Here is a 14,575-nt window from a genome sequence, read left to right as displayed (position 1 = left end):
GAACTTCAGCTGAGAAAGTGAAGTTTAGGAGCTGGTCCCTCTCAGGAGCCAGACCAAGAGGTTCTAAATCTTGGGGCAAGGGTGAAGAATCTTGTTAACCTTGGAAATGAGGCTTGATTATGGTTTGGTTAAAAGAAAAAGAATAGTTTTTTGGGAAGAGGAATAATTCACTGCACAGGTTTAAATGTATAGTTTTTTTATCTCTGGCTTTGAAAATATTACGGCTCGAGGGATGTGGTAGCCTAGTGGTTAAGGTGTTGGACTACCAATCGGAAGGTTGTAAGTTCGATTCCTACATCCACCAAGCTGCCACTGCTGGGCCCCTGAACAAGGCCCTTAACCCTCAATTGCTCAGTTGTGTAAAAATGAGATAAAAATGTGGATAAGGGCATCTGCTAAATGCTGTAAATGTAAATGTGAAGGTCAAAATCAAGTTAAAAAAAATCTTCTTCTTTGATCCTGAGCTGAAGTCATGTGACTCAAGTCCACAACACTGGGTGTGTATACAATACATTATACTTACTGTATCCTGTACTGCAGGAACTTACAGTATACACATATGTTCTTTTGCTGGCCAGTAGATGTGGCTGTAGTCCTATCTTTGAGACCCTGTAGCACTCTTCGGAAAGCACTCAACGTTCCCTCTAGATGTTTGTTTTTGTTGAAATCAGACTGAATTCACTTCTGAAAACGAGCAGGTGCTCATTTACCCGCATGAAAAGGAACTAGAAAAAAAGTTTGTCATCGTTAAACAACCTCAAGTAAGCTAGATTCTCGGTGTACTGTACTGTAAGTGCACACTTTTCTTCCTGCACACATGGATGCTATTTTAAGACGCCATTCAAAAACTTAAAAAAAAAAAAAAAGCATGACTTTGAGATATAAAACTCAATCAGAAGTAAATGCTTCAAGCTAGGGAGTTGCAAAATGTCTAAAAATGAGGGAACAAAATGGCACACATAGAAGATATGCTTCTTTTCATAGAGCTCAAATCTGTCTGATATCAATGACATAAATTAGCTTATTATAAATAAGACAGAGATTTATGAAAAGGCATCGTTGTTTACTGTTCTTGAGAATTAATTAGACTACGGGACCAAAAGCGAATCAGATGTATTCAGGCATCATGATTCATGATTGCAGTCAAGATTTCTGAATTTTTTTTAAAGTGCTGCAAGTACACATTAGTCTATTTTAATGCTGTGTCGAGTTACGAATAAAACAGTTGTGATTATTTTGTCTTTTTTTCGGGGGGTAATTAGTGTTTCGATTGAACAATGTGTACTTCATTCATTCATTCATTCATTCATTCATTTTCTACCACTTATCCGAACTACCTCGGGTCACGGGGAGCCTGTGCCTATCTCAGGCGTCATCGGGCATCAAGGCAGGATACACCCTGGACGGAGTGCCAACCCATCACAGGGCACACACACACACTCTCATTCACTCACGCAATCACACACTAAGGACAATTTTCCAGAGATGCCAATCAACCTACCATGAATGTCTTTGGACCGGGGGAGGAAACCGGAGTACCCGGAGGAAACCCCCGAGGCACTGGGAGAACATGCAAACTCCACACACACAAGGTGGAGGCGGGAATCGAACCCCGACCCTGGAGGTGTGAGGCGAACGTGCTAACCACTAAGCCACCGTGCCCCCCATAATGTGTACTTAACCTGTGTATTTTTCATTTCTCCTCCAAATTAATTTTGGGGAAAAAATGATCATGTGTTACAGACAGAACAGTTAAGAGTAAAGGACCTAGTGGTTAAGGTTTTGGACTAACAATTGGAAGGTCATGAGTTCAAATCCCTGGTCCACCAAGCTGCCACTCCTGGGCCCCTGAGCAAGGCTCTTAATCCTCAATTGCTCAGTTTTATGTAAATGAGATTAAAATGTAAGTTAGATGCAAGACATCTGCCAAATGCCATAAATGTAAATGTAGCGTTCAAGGGCCTGGCAGTGGCAGCTTGGTGGCTCTGGGATTTAAACTCACAACCTTGTGATTATTTGTCAAATGTCAACGACACATCAGCCTAAATTTATATTAACTATAAGGCGTGTTGCACAATGGGAAATCACATGACAGGCTGCATGAATCTACAGTCTGGACTAAAACAAAATCAGCCCCAGCCTCGCTTCTTTATACCGTTCTTCTAAAAAACTAAAATGCCCTGCTAGCCCATTAAAATCAACAACCCTTAATAACACCAACTTCTTTATGTCAATCATATAGCTGAGGATGTGATCATTTTTCACTAATGATCTGTAAGGCGAAAATGCCTTAAAAAAGAAATTCGGTCCATAACTTATGCATGTGAAGTGACCCTCAGTATGTTATTTATTTATATCAGGAAATTTAGGTGGTGATAACTGGCAGGCATTTATTTGGACTGGGATACTCACACACACATAAAGGGCAAAGAGACATCAAATGAGATAAATGGCAGCAGCAGATTATCAACAAGTAACTTACTTCTTTAAAAAGAATAAAAAGCGACCTCTAAGTGGCACCTTGAGCAAGTGCGATAAAACCTGTCCTTATTAACAAATTCTTTTTAGGTGGGCGACGATATATGAAAATGTTGCAATTGGACAAATTTGAGCCTGCATTCATTTATGAAGTCACCTATTGAGATGTTGAGCAATCTCAGAACAACCATTCATTCATTCATTCATTCATTCATTCATTCATTCATTCATTCTCTACCGCTTATCCGAACTACCTCGGGTCACGGGGAGCCTGTGCCTATATCTCAGGCGTCATCAGGCATCAAGGCAGGATACACCCTGGACGGAGTGCCAACCCATCACAGGGCACACACACACACTCTCATTCACTCACACAATCTCAGAACAACCAGTTTAAACGTATTATTGCACCTAGTGGTCAGAAATGTGAACTACAAGCACTAATAGATACACTTTGGGGCAGGAATTATTCTGCCCTAGTCTCAGTATAGAAATGTTTTGATTGTGTGTGGTGGAGGGGCTAGACACAAGACAGTTAAATAATTCTTACCAAATTTTGGTGTTTTTCTCGTATATCATTACGACATTTAGTCTACACTGTAATCTAGTATTGAGCGTGTCACATGTGTCATCCCAAACCATACAGCTTATATCACACATTATTTCTGAAAGCTTTTTTTTTTGGGGGTGCATTTTCTTTTATAGTTATTGTAGTAGTAGGTTTGACCGTCACCACAGTGATGGCAAACAGTATTGAAGCGGTTGTTCTCCAGGATGAAATCCGACGTGTTTCTCTCAAACCTCTTTTTAGAGTCGAGAAAGTGTAGAATTCTTTGCCTGGTGTGAAGAAGAAGACTACGAGACATCATTTCAAGTGGCTGTGGAGAGCCTGTATTGACCTGATTGTATTTTCAAGAAGCCTGTCTGGTGATAAATAAAGGCAGGCATGTTACTACAGGTTTATATGGAGTCAAATAAGAAAGAAAGACCTATCGCTCGATCTTACGGTGTGCGATTTTTCAGTGTTCTTCATTCGGTTGAAATTGAAAGAAAAAGTCGTGTCTGTTTAAAGAAATGATCCCAATTAACAGAAAGCTTCTGCTCCTGAAGCTTGATGAAGCAGGGTGTGATTTAAACCTACGGACTCTGAACACTGCCAGCTGTGTATCGTGCTATGACCTTTACTGTAGATCATGACATCTACAGTACATGGATACGTGCTAGCGAATGTGTGCACACATTCTAAAAGCTTCCGACAGTCTCCTAGTGAAGTACGGCACAACATTTCCTATAATTCTCCATGATGCTTGCTGTGTTTCCTAACGTGGCCTAGTCCTGTACAGCAGGACACTAATTAATGCTAGAGTAGGAAAGGCACAGAACGAGTCACGAGGCCAGTTGCAAGCTACGGCGTCTTGTCCCAGTGGGCAATCCAGCTCTGCCAAGGAGAAACGAAACTTTTCATGACCTCTCCAGGGCTCAGACCTCTCACAGATTCATGAAAGATTAAAATACTGATAACTTTATAGTTTCTGACCATGACCTACAAAATCATTAGATAATAATATGTCATTTTGGAAGTGTTCAAGAATAAACAATCCTTTGCTGTGACATTTTTAACAGCTTTTTAATGCTAATGATATTCAGAATGTAGTCACTGATTTTTTTTTTTTTTTAAATCTAATTAGCTGATATTAAAAAAAAAAAAGATTTTGATAAAAGACAATGGATACTGACCAGTCACTTTAATGGCATCACATGTACACCTGCTTATTCATGCAATGATCGAATCAAAATTAGTCCGTAGACAAACAAGGTGCTAAAAAAAAAATCCACATACACAAACACACTCTTGTTGTCAAGACATGACACAAAGGACAAACCTCTAAATATCAGACATGGAGATTAAAGAGAGCCATTCAGAAACATTGAGCAGTCATATTGAACAGATATCAAACACATTGAGCTGTTTTCATTCCCATCTGTTGCTACTCTGCACAATCAGTGGAAACATTACATTTATATTCAAACGCTTGAATGTAATTTGTATCAAGGCATGTGCATCTGAGAGAGAGAGAGAGAGAGAGAGAGAGAGAGAGAGTGAGGAATTTGATGGAGATGGAAAAATCCAGCAGGAAATTGACTTAGCAAAGAGATGATAACCGCAACCGAATTTAGCGTCTGTTTTCCAAAATGATATCTTCAGCAAATGTCACTTCTCCGTAGGAGGCTGGGTGTCAGAGGGATTGAATCACCTCTCTAATGGATATCAGGAGAACATTTCGGACTAGCTCTCTTTACAGGTAAACACAGGCAGAGACTATTACTTTTTACTGTCCTGTGAATGTTCAGTGGTTTCCTCACTGGGGTTATAGGGGATTATTTAGTATCCACAGTTAAAGCAAAAGCTGATTCAGGATATTACTATTTTTAACTATTTTATTAGCACCATTACGTTATGGATAAACAACAACAAAGAATGTGAAAAATCACACTTCAGTTAACAGCCAAACACCAGATACAATGCTTAAGCTTAACTGGTAAATCCAAAAATAAATAAATCAAACAATATAAATATTGTGCAAAATAATAAATCTCTGGATGATATTTTCCTAATTAAGGATATACAGTAGCAGCTCTTAAAATGTCTTTGTGTGGATGGAAAATGCAGCACGCAACATCGTTTTGACGTCGTACGGCCAGTGACTCGGGTGTTCGGATATCTAGGAGAAGTTCATTCCACCACCTCGGTGCTAGAACAGAAGAGTTTTGTTGTACACACACCTCTTACCCTGTGAGATAATGGGATCTTACAGCTCCTTAACAGCTCAGACTGGATTCTTCTGGAAAGAGAAAGCCACGTCACTTTCCAGGCCTCAGACCTTCAGAGACCAGGCACCGAGCTCAAGAAGGAACCAGGGGCATGGGTGCAGGAGTGGAGTTGAACATGGCTAGAGATCCCAGAGCACTACAACCAAAGTCTTCCAAATCTCACTTTCTTTTTGTTACATTCATGGATTAATACAGCGTATATATGGTGTACTGTAAGCTACAACTTCTACACACACAATTTAAACACTATGTACAGTATGTGGCACGTAAAAGTGGGAATGCATGTGAGAAGAAAAATCAGTTGCATAAGACAAATTTAGGAGCTTGGTCAAAGAACTATTTAGGAAAATTCAAATCTTTTAAAAAGCTGGATCTGCCAATCCTAGAAACAGAATATACATCATGAATTTTTCATTATAGAGGATTTTCTACAGATTTTCAGATTACAGAGCGTACATTTTAGAGCTTCTTCTAAATCATTAATCGTCGTTCTTATAAAACCTCATACTAATAAAATAGCAGTCATATTAACACCTACACCATGTTAACTTGAGGACACCAGAGTTCTGATTCAGCATGAGAAGAATTTCATAATTAACACCTTGTCTTCGTTTCTGATCTCTTTTTGAGATCTCCGTGGTTAATCATTTACACCATTTCAAAGACCCTGATGCCTGGGACTCGTTCTTTTTCTTCTACCAGTAAGTTGCCTTGTGGCTGTCCATGAATGCTGGATAACTTGATAATAATAATAATAATAACTTGAGATCTTCAAGACTTTGCTAGAAGGAGTAAAAAAAAAAGCAAAGCTTTGAATAACCGAACTAATCGAACATTAATACGAAACAGGTGAACACATTAGGAAACAAATCAATGAAATGATAGCAAAAAAATAACAAATAAAATAAAGCATAAAAAAACAAGGAGAATTTCTGAAGCTTATTAAGCTTATTAATACCCTCGAGCTTCTGTCTTAAATCTAACAGCCTAGAAATAAGAAATATAACTCTGGGCACCTGTTTTAGAATTTAAATATATATAGCCTGTGGAGGAAAGATTAAAATGAAACGCCCAACAGCCAGAGTGTCTGTTATATGTTCAGCTAATCTGTAAAACCTGAAACAGGACCTCAGGGCAGGCAGAGGGAGAACTTAATGTCCTGAATAGACTGAAGAAGTCTGTGGGAAAATGAAATTTAAATTTATCTTATCTTATCTCGTCTCACCAGGGAGACACAGAGGTAAGAAAAGAGAAAGATTTTAAAGAGACTGTTATGTATTTCGGGGTGAAGGTGAGGTATGAGGAGGAAATAATAATAATGTATTTGGTTGTTGTTTTCCTTTTTTATTCAGAAGCCATTTTCTTTCCAGAAGTGTGGTTAGAGGATAGACCAGAGGATGAGTCAAATAACAGACAGACAATGCTAATAATAAATCTTTTATGCTACTATTACCAAAGATACTTAGTTACTTTTTTCATTCTATGTAAATGGAAGAGGGCTTTGGATGAATGTGTGTTGTAATGACAACAAAAGGTCATGGATGGCTTGGATTATTTCCTGCCTGAACACCAGGGGGCGTTCTCGCAGGCTTTGTTTATGTCCTGTGTCAGGTGCCTTTGTTTGTTTACAGCATTTAGCAAACACCCTTATACAGAGTGACTTGTATTTTTTTTTTTATCAAATTTTTATGCAACTGAGTAATTGAGGGTTAAGGGCCTTGCTCAGGGGCCCAGCAGTGGCAGTTTGGTGGACATAGGAATTGAACTCACAAAGCCCTAAACCTTAACCACTAGACTACCACATCCCTTAGCTTAGCTTGTTCACGCCAGGGCCCATATTCATGAAAATGTTAGTGTAAAGAGTTTCTGTGACAAAATCCTAAGAAAATTCTTAGAAATGTGGGCGATTATTTTTATGATCAATCATATTAGAGATACCATCTCGGACATAGCGTTATTTCCGACATAACATCTCCACGATATCATTTACAGATACGCTAGCATCTCTGAAACAGAGCTGAAATGCCATAGTGTCAGAAATGATATAATTTGTCTCATAATTTGTGACTTTCCTGCTCTGTGTCAGAGATTTTTACATTTACATTACATTTATTATATTTATAACATACAGATATTAGCGCATCTCTAATATGATCGGTCACAAACGTAATCCCAACACGATATAGTCTCAAATATCTTAACATAGAGACAAAGTGAAGGCTTATAATAGACCAGATTTTTAAAGCGCTCCCATTGAATTTTAGTAACTCATACCTAGTAACAGGGGAACACGGTGGCTTAGTGGTTAGCCCGTTCGCCTCACACCTCCAGGGTTGGGGGTTCGATTCCCGCCTCCGCCTTGTGTGTGTGGAGTTTGCATGTTCTCCCCGTGCCTCGGGGGTTTCCTCCGGGTACTCCGGTTTCCTCCCCCGGTCCAAAGACATGCATGGTAGGTTGATTGGCATCTCTGGAAAATTGTCCATAGTGAATGAGTGAATGAGAGTGTGTGTGTGTGTGTGTGTGTGTGTGTGTGTGTGTGTGTGCCCTGTGATGGGTTGGCACTCCGTCCAGGGTGTATACTGCCTTGATGCCCGATGACGCCTGACATAGGCACAGGCTCCCCGTGACCCGAGGTAGTTCGGATAAGCGGTAGAAAATGAATGAATGAATACCTAGTAACATGTTTAGCCCCGCCTCCTTGCTAAGATAATAGTATTTTCCTTGCTCAGAGTAGCTTTGTGTTCGGTCCTGAATCAATCTTATGATTCCTAGTTAGAAATTTTGAAGCTAAAATTTGGTATTTTTACTCAGAATTTTCCCTAATGTTTCTCTGTCTTTGGTCGGTCTTATTTTTTTATTGGGACTGCTACAGTATTTACCTGTTATCCCTATTTGGGTTTGATTTTGCTCCTGTGGAGTCACCCGTTTCCTGACACACATGGCACATCACGTCTCAATGTCAATCTAAAGAAATTCTGTAATTTAAAAAATAATCTGAAATCAGGCCTACATTCTTCCTCGTAGAATAATACATTCTTTCTCGTAGAATAATACATAGAATACGTAGAATAATACACTTCCACAGCAGCACCCAACAAACCGAAAGCCTAAATTTTCATTCACTTTGCTTGGAAATGTTAAACACTTACATCCTCCAACAGTTCCTCTGCTTCAGCTGTGTAGAGACACATGTCGCCATCGAGTGCTAAAAGTATTCAGCACTCCACACTTCCTTTTCTTTGGCAGCTCTAACACATTAGCCTGGTAAAAATAGTGCATTACACTTTGTGCACGTTCAAGTGTGAACGCACTACTTGTGCATAAAATAAGGAAATCAAGTCAAAAAATTCGAGATAGATAGATAGATAGATAGATAGATAGATAGATAGATAGATAGATAGATACTGTAGATGTTCATTAGCATGTCCTTAAATTTATTCATCTTTAGTATCTGCCTGGTTATTATTGCAGTAATTGAAATCAAGCGACAAGACAAAATTTAGAGCGAAATTCCGACAAATTTGTACAGAATCTAATTTTTTAAATCTGAAAAAGAAGTTTTTACAAATGCTTTATGTTTTTATAAAGCATTTGCAAATTTTCTTTTTTAGATTTATTGTAAACTCCAGTGATGTAGCTGAGATTGATGAATTGTCAGAGCTACAATTCAGTTAAATTTTATTTATATATTTCTTTGGACAATGAAAGTTGTTGCAAAAAAAGGATTTACAGAAATATAGATGAAAATTCAAGATGTAAATGCGAATTTTGAAATTTATCCGTAATCTGCAAGCCAGAGATGACAATTCAAACTTCCTAGTGTTTCCAGAAGCATAGTAGTATAAGGTTCATAAAAATAAATCAATTAATTAAAAAAAAAAACATAGATTAGACCACACCCACTTCTGTTTAATACGGTTTTGGATGTGGAGCAATAAACAGATACAAAACTTCATATTCTTCTCAAATTTCGACATTTTCTGTAGAAGAAAATGTCAAAAATTCCAGCATGTGAAAGTTTTTCCAACAACAACAAGAAAGAGAAAGGTTTGAATTTACACAAGAACACTGATTCAAATGAAAAATACCGGCGATAAGAGTTTTTTTTTTTTTAAGAAATCATGTGGAAATTTGTTTTATAATTCTCTTTTGAATTCAAGGCACTCGGTTATAAATATAACATTTAAATATAACAAGAAATGTATTTTTTTTATATTATTATAATTTGGCTTTTTTTTTCAGAAATAAATGTATCTTTTATTTGCTCTATTAGCTTGTAGAGACGTATAATAATGTATCAGGCATCTTTGTTTGTATTTATGGAGCTGGGTTTGGATTTAAAACTGAAGTGCTTGTGGCTTCATCTAGAAGATTTTAGTTAGTTAGTTTGTTTGTTTGTTTGTTTGTTTTTTAATATGAAACTGGAAAGCAACCTTGTGCCTCTGAAAACACTAAGAAATGTATAGAAATTGAATTGTAACCACAGCTACCTTGTTCCTTCTCACACAGTAAGTGCCAGCAAATAAATATTTTGAATCCCTGGTGTTTAATTTTTAGCTATTTTGTACAAACGTGAAAAAAGTAAAAACATAAAGAATTCTTGTTAGGAATAAATAAATAAATAAATAAAAACAAGCGTTCTTCCTATCTTTATCTAGAACACAATAAATAAATAAATAAATAAATAAATAAATAAATAAATAAATAGATGGATGGATGGATGGATGGATGGATGGATGGATGGATAGATAGATAGATAGATAGATAGATAGATAGATAGATAGATAGATAGATAGATAGATAGATAGATAGATAGCTGGATGGATGGATGGATGGCTAGATAGATAGATAGATAGATAGATAGATAGAGTAATAGATAGATAAAGGCATGAATGTCTTTCATTTTGTTGTTTTAAACGAATATATGTTGAAGTTACCAATATGCCATAGTCACAGCATTAGAGAATGATTATCCATGCGCTATTGCTGTGTCTCTGAAACATCTCAAGTGTTTTGTTCAGCGTGTGTTTGACGAGATCATTAGACGAGCGATCGGGATCAAACCCACATGTAACCTGGAGCAGATGGAATTAGAGCTGCTGCATGCTGAAGTAAATGAGAGATTCAGACATTCAGAGTGTGTAATATACAAATATATATGTGTTTGTGTGTGAGTGTGTCTGTGTGTGCTTCTGAAAGATATCAGAATGAATGAACAGAGTGTGTATGTGTGATTTGGCTGTAGCGTGTTAAAGTGGGAAAGGTACAAACGCACAAACAAACGAAGCCCACTCCACATCCACAGCTTTTCACCCCCATGCTCCGTATAATGAAGAGAAGCAAAGAAGCGAGGCGCAGGTCACAAATGTCGAGTTCGTTAAAGATGACAAGGGCTAAAAGAAGATGAAGAAGCAGCAGAAGAAATGTCTGATAGACTTATTGCACAGAGGAACAGGGGGAGGAATAATTAGTGTTATTCTGAACAAGGAACCAGGTAAAGTCAGAGTGATTTCACAGAGAATTGCTGCGAACACACATCGGACATCAGACACGAGAAGCACAAAAATTTATTTAACTCTATTTAATACAAAACATTTCTAATTATCGCAGTAATTGAAATCAAGCGACAAGACGAAATTTAGAGCGAAATTCAGACAAATTTAGATTTGTACAGAGAAAAATATAAAGTATTTGCAGAATTATCTTTTTTAGATTTATTATTATCTCCAGTGACGTAGCTGAGGTTGACGAACTGTCAGAGCTACAATTCAATTCAATTTCATTTATATATTTCTTTGGGCAACAAATTGAAAGCAATAGCGAAATTCAAAATGTAAATCTTTAATTTAAAATTCATCCTTAATCTGCAATCCAATGATGACAATTCAAAATTCCCCTCACACCTCCAGGGTCGGGGTTCGATTCCCGCCTCTGCCTTGTGTGTGTGGAGTTTGCATGTTCTCCCCGTGCCTCGGGGGTTTCCTCCGGGTACTCTGGTTTCCTCCCCCGGTCCAAAGACATGCATGGTAGGTTGATTGGCATCTCTGGAAAATTGTCCCTAGTGTGTGATTGCGTGAGTGAATGAGTGTGTGTGTGTGTGCACTGCGATGGGTTGGCACTCCGTCCAGGGTGTATCCTGCCTTGATGCCCGATGACGCCTGAGATGACGCACAGGCTCCCGTGACCCGAGGTAGTTCGGATAAGCGGTAGAAGATGAATGAATGAATGAATGAATAGACCACACCCACTTCAGTTTAATACCGTTTTGGATGTGGAGAAATAAACAGATACAAAACTACATATTCATCAGTTTCAATTCAAATGAAGCCCATTTACTCCAAAACATTTCTAATACAGTATATGTATACGTATTTTTATTTATGTATTATATTTTTTAATAAATCCTTCTTACCTGTGACAGCTAGACATGATCCACATACATTTTATATATATGTATGTGTGTATCCTGGGATTGACTAAAATGAAATATATAACGCAATTTTGTCCGTTTTTCTCTCTATATACTTGTCAAAAAGAACCAGTCATATATTTGTTTTGCAGAATCGATTGCACTCATGCACCTGCGATACAGGCGCACTGTAATTAACACCCATCTGCCTGCTGATTGTTTCCACTGCCTGCAGTGGAAAATGTTGAAACTAGGAGGTTAACACTCGGTTCATTGGTTGTCATTTACCATTCTGTGCTTCAATTAAAAATATGGTGTGAAAATGCAGACCACATAATGATAGAGTGATACAGAGAGAACCTGGGAAACAAAGCGACCGGAAGAATGGAATAAAGAAATCAAAAATACTAAGAAGAAGAAGAAAAAGAAGAAGAAGCCTTATATTCATCTGTGCTATTTATCTTACACATGCTTGCCTGGAGTTTATCCCAGGAGACCCACACAAACATACACTCACCATATTTAGAGAAGCCAATCAGCCACCAATGCATGTCTTTGGACTGGGAGATGAAACCAGAGGAACTGGAGGAAAACCTTAAAGTGCATGCAAACACCACGCACTCAGGACAAAGACTGGAATCAAACCTCCAACCCTGGAGGTGCGAAACAAACAAATGTGCCAAACACTAAGCTCCTGACAAAGGGACGTGACGTGTTAATGGAAAAGAACAATGGAGACAAAGATAGATCACAAGGAGAAGGAGACTATTTATAGTTGAAATGAGAGTTTTTGCAATACTTTACACACACTCGCACACTCAGCCACACACCATTTGTAGAAACTATTGCACATTCATACAATTATCCAATCTGTCAATCGTGTGAATGGATCAAAAACTTTTAAATCCAACTGCTTCACTGCAAAGTCCCAGATTTGTGTATTTCAGAAGCTACCGATCTGCTGAGACACAACAATTTCTAGAGTTTAAACAGATTGTTGTGACACATCAATACCTGTCTGTAGTTTTGTCTAAGTCTATGTGATTGTATAGTTTTCTGTGTCATGGTGATGCGGGGATAAAACAGACCCAAATGCAGGATAGCATAAAATAAACAGGATTTAATAACTTAAAAAACACAAAACAGAGACACAGACAATGACAAGACGACTACTGTACATCACGACACCAACAGCCGACAGCAACAGGACAACATCAGAGGATTCCGCGCTGCTTAAGGCAACGCGGCTCGACTAAATACTAATCACAACTAGATTTGTAAAGTTCATCGCGACAAACCTTGATGTTGGCTTTGACAAGGCAAAGTATTCGCAAAGGCCAGTGCTTTTTGGAGGTGAGTGGACATAAGGGTCAGTGTTACTTTTGGAGGCAAGTGGACAGAAAGATAGGGTTCCAAAACATTTGGAGGCAAGTGGAGACGAGCATGTGACGTCATCCGAATACTCCTGAGGAAGTTCCCCTCCTTGGGCTGAGTGTTTTGATATGTCACATGCCCATGTTGTGCAAAATTTTTTATTTTCACGTGACATCACGTGACGTCACGTGACGTCATCAGAATACACGTGAGGAAGTTCCCCTCATTGTTCTGAGTGTTTTGATATGTCACATGTCCATGTTGTAAAACGTTTTTTGATTTTGAATATTTTGGGGGCGGTGCTGTGGCACAACCGGAAGGCCAGTCGGTACATGTAAAAGTTTGTTCAGAGTATCACCCTAAAGGAGCTGGCCGAGTTTGGTGTAGATAGTTCGAAAGCTTGCCGAGTTATAAACCTCCAAAGTTTATAATGGGAGTCTATGGGAAAAAAGGCAACTTTGAGACCCGGTACCGGAAGTACCGGTACTCAGATCGCTTAGATAGCAACAAACTTCAGACCAGGGTCTACAACATATCCGAATTTGGTGCATGTGGCTCGAAAGCTCTAGGCCGCATTAAATTTTATAAATTTTTGTCTAAGCTTAAGTAGGGAAACAGAATGTTGGCTTCTACAAAGCTACATAATTAGACACATGAGAGTGCAGGTTGCAGAGGCGGGGAGGAAGAGACAAGGGCGGGGCAGACACGTGACACCAAACATAAACAAAACCACGTGGCCAAAGTCCGGGCTGAGTCCTGACAAACCCTGGTTCAAATCCGGGTCACTGCAGGGTAGATTTGACAGGAGTGTGTTTTAGGAGCAATGGTGGCTCAAGTGGTTTAGGCGCTGGGTTGTTGATCGGAGGATTGAGGTTCAAGCACCAGCACTGCCAAGCTGCCACTGTTGGGCCCTTGAGCAAGGCCCTTAACACTCACCACTCCAGTGGTGCTGTATCATGGTTTACCCTGTGCTCTGACCCCAACCTCCAAAGTCTTTCACTGTGCTGTAAGGTATACAGTATGTGACAAAATAAAGGCTTCTATTCTTTACATCCACCAAGAACAGAAAATTAATCTCTATCCATAATTAGAGCAGTTTGTCGAACGTAAACCTCTTTGGCTTCGGTGAGTTTCCATATTTAAAAAAAAACACAAACCTGAACAACAAATCAGAAGTAAAACATCAACTAATTCCAGACGCTTAAAAAAAGCAAAGACCCCGAGACCATACACGTAGAAAACAAAAAACAAAAGGTTCAGAGGTTTCTTTAGGGTTTGTTGGGTTCTGATTATACACGACCTTTAAAGGGTTTGCACTTAGGCAGGTTTTCTGGCAAAAGAACTAAAATGACCAAAAGATGAACACGTCTAAAGCAAATCGAAAATATACGTGAAAATATAGCGAAAAACAATGAAAATATACGTTTCTCTATCCAATTTAAACCTGCCGTAATTACAGTGATTAGAAGATGGCGGCTTTTA

The sequence above is a fragment of the Tachysurus vachellii genome, chromosome 4, assembly GCF_030014155.1.
Source record: "Tachysurus vachellii isolate PV-2020 chromosome 4, HZAU_Pvac_v1, whole genome shotgun sequence".
Classification (NCBI taxonomy): Eukaryota; Metazoa; Chordata; class Actinopteri; order Siluriformes; family Bagridae; genus Tachysurus; species Tachysurus vachellii.
This window is presented reverse-complemented; position numbering follows the sequence as displayed.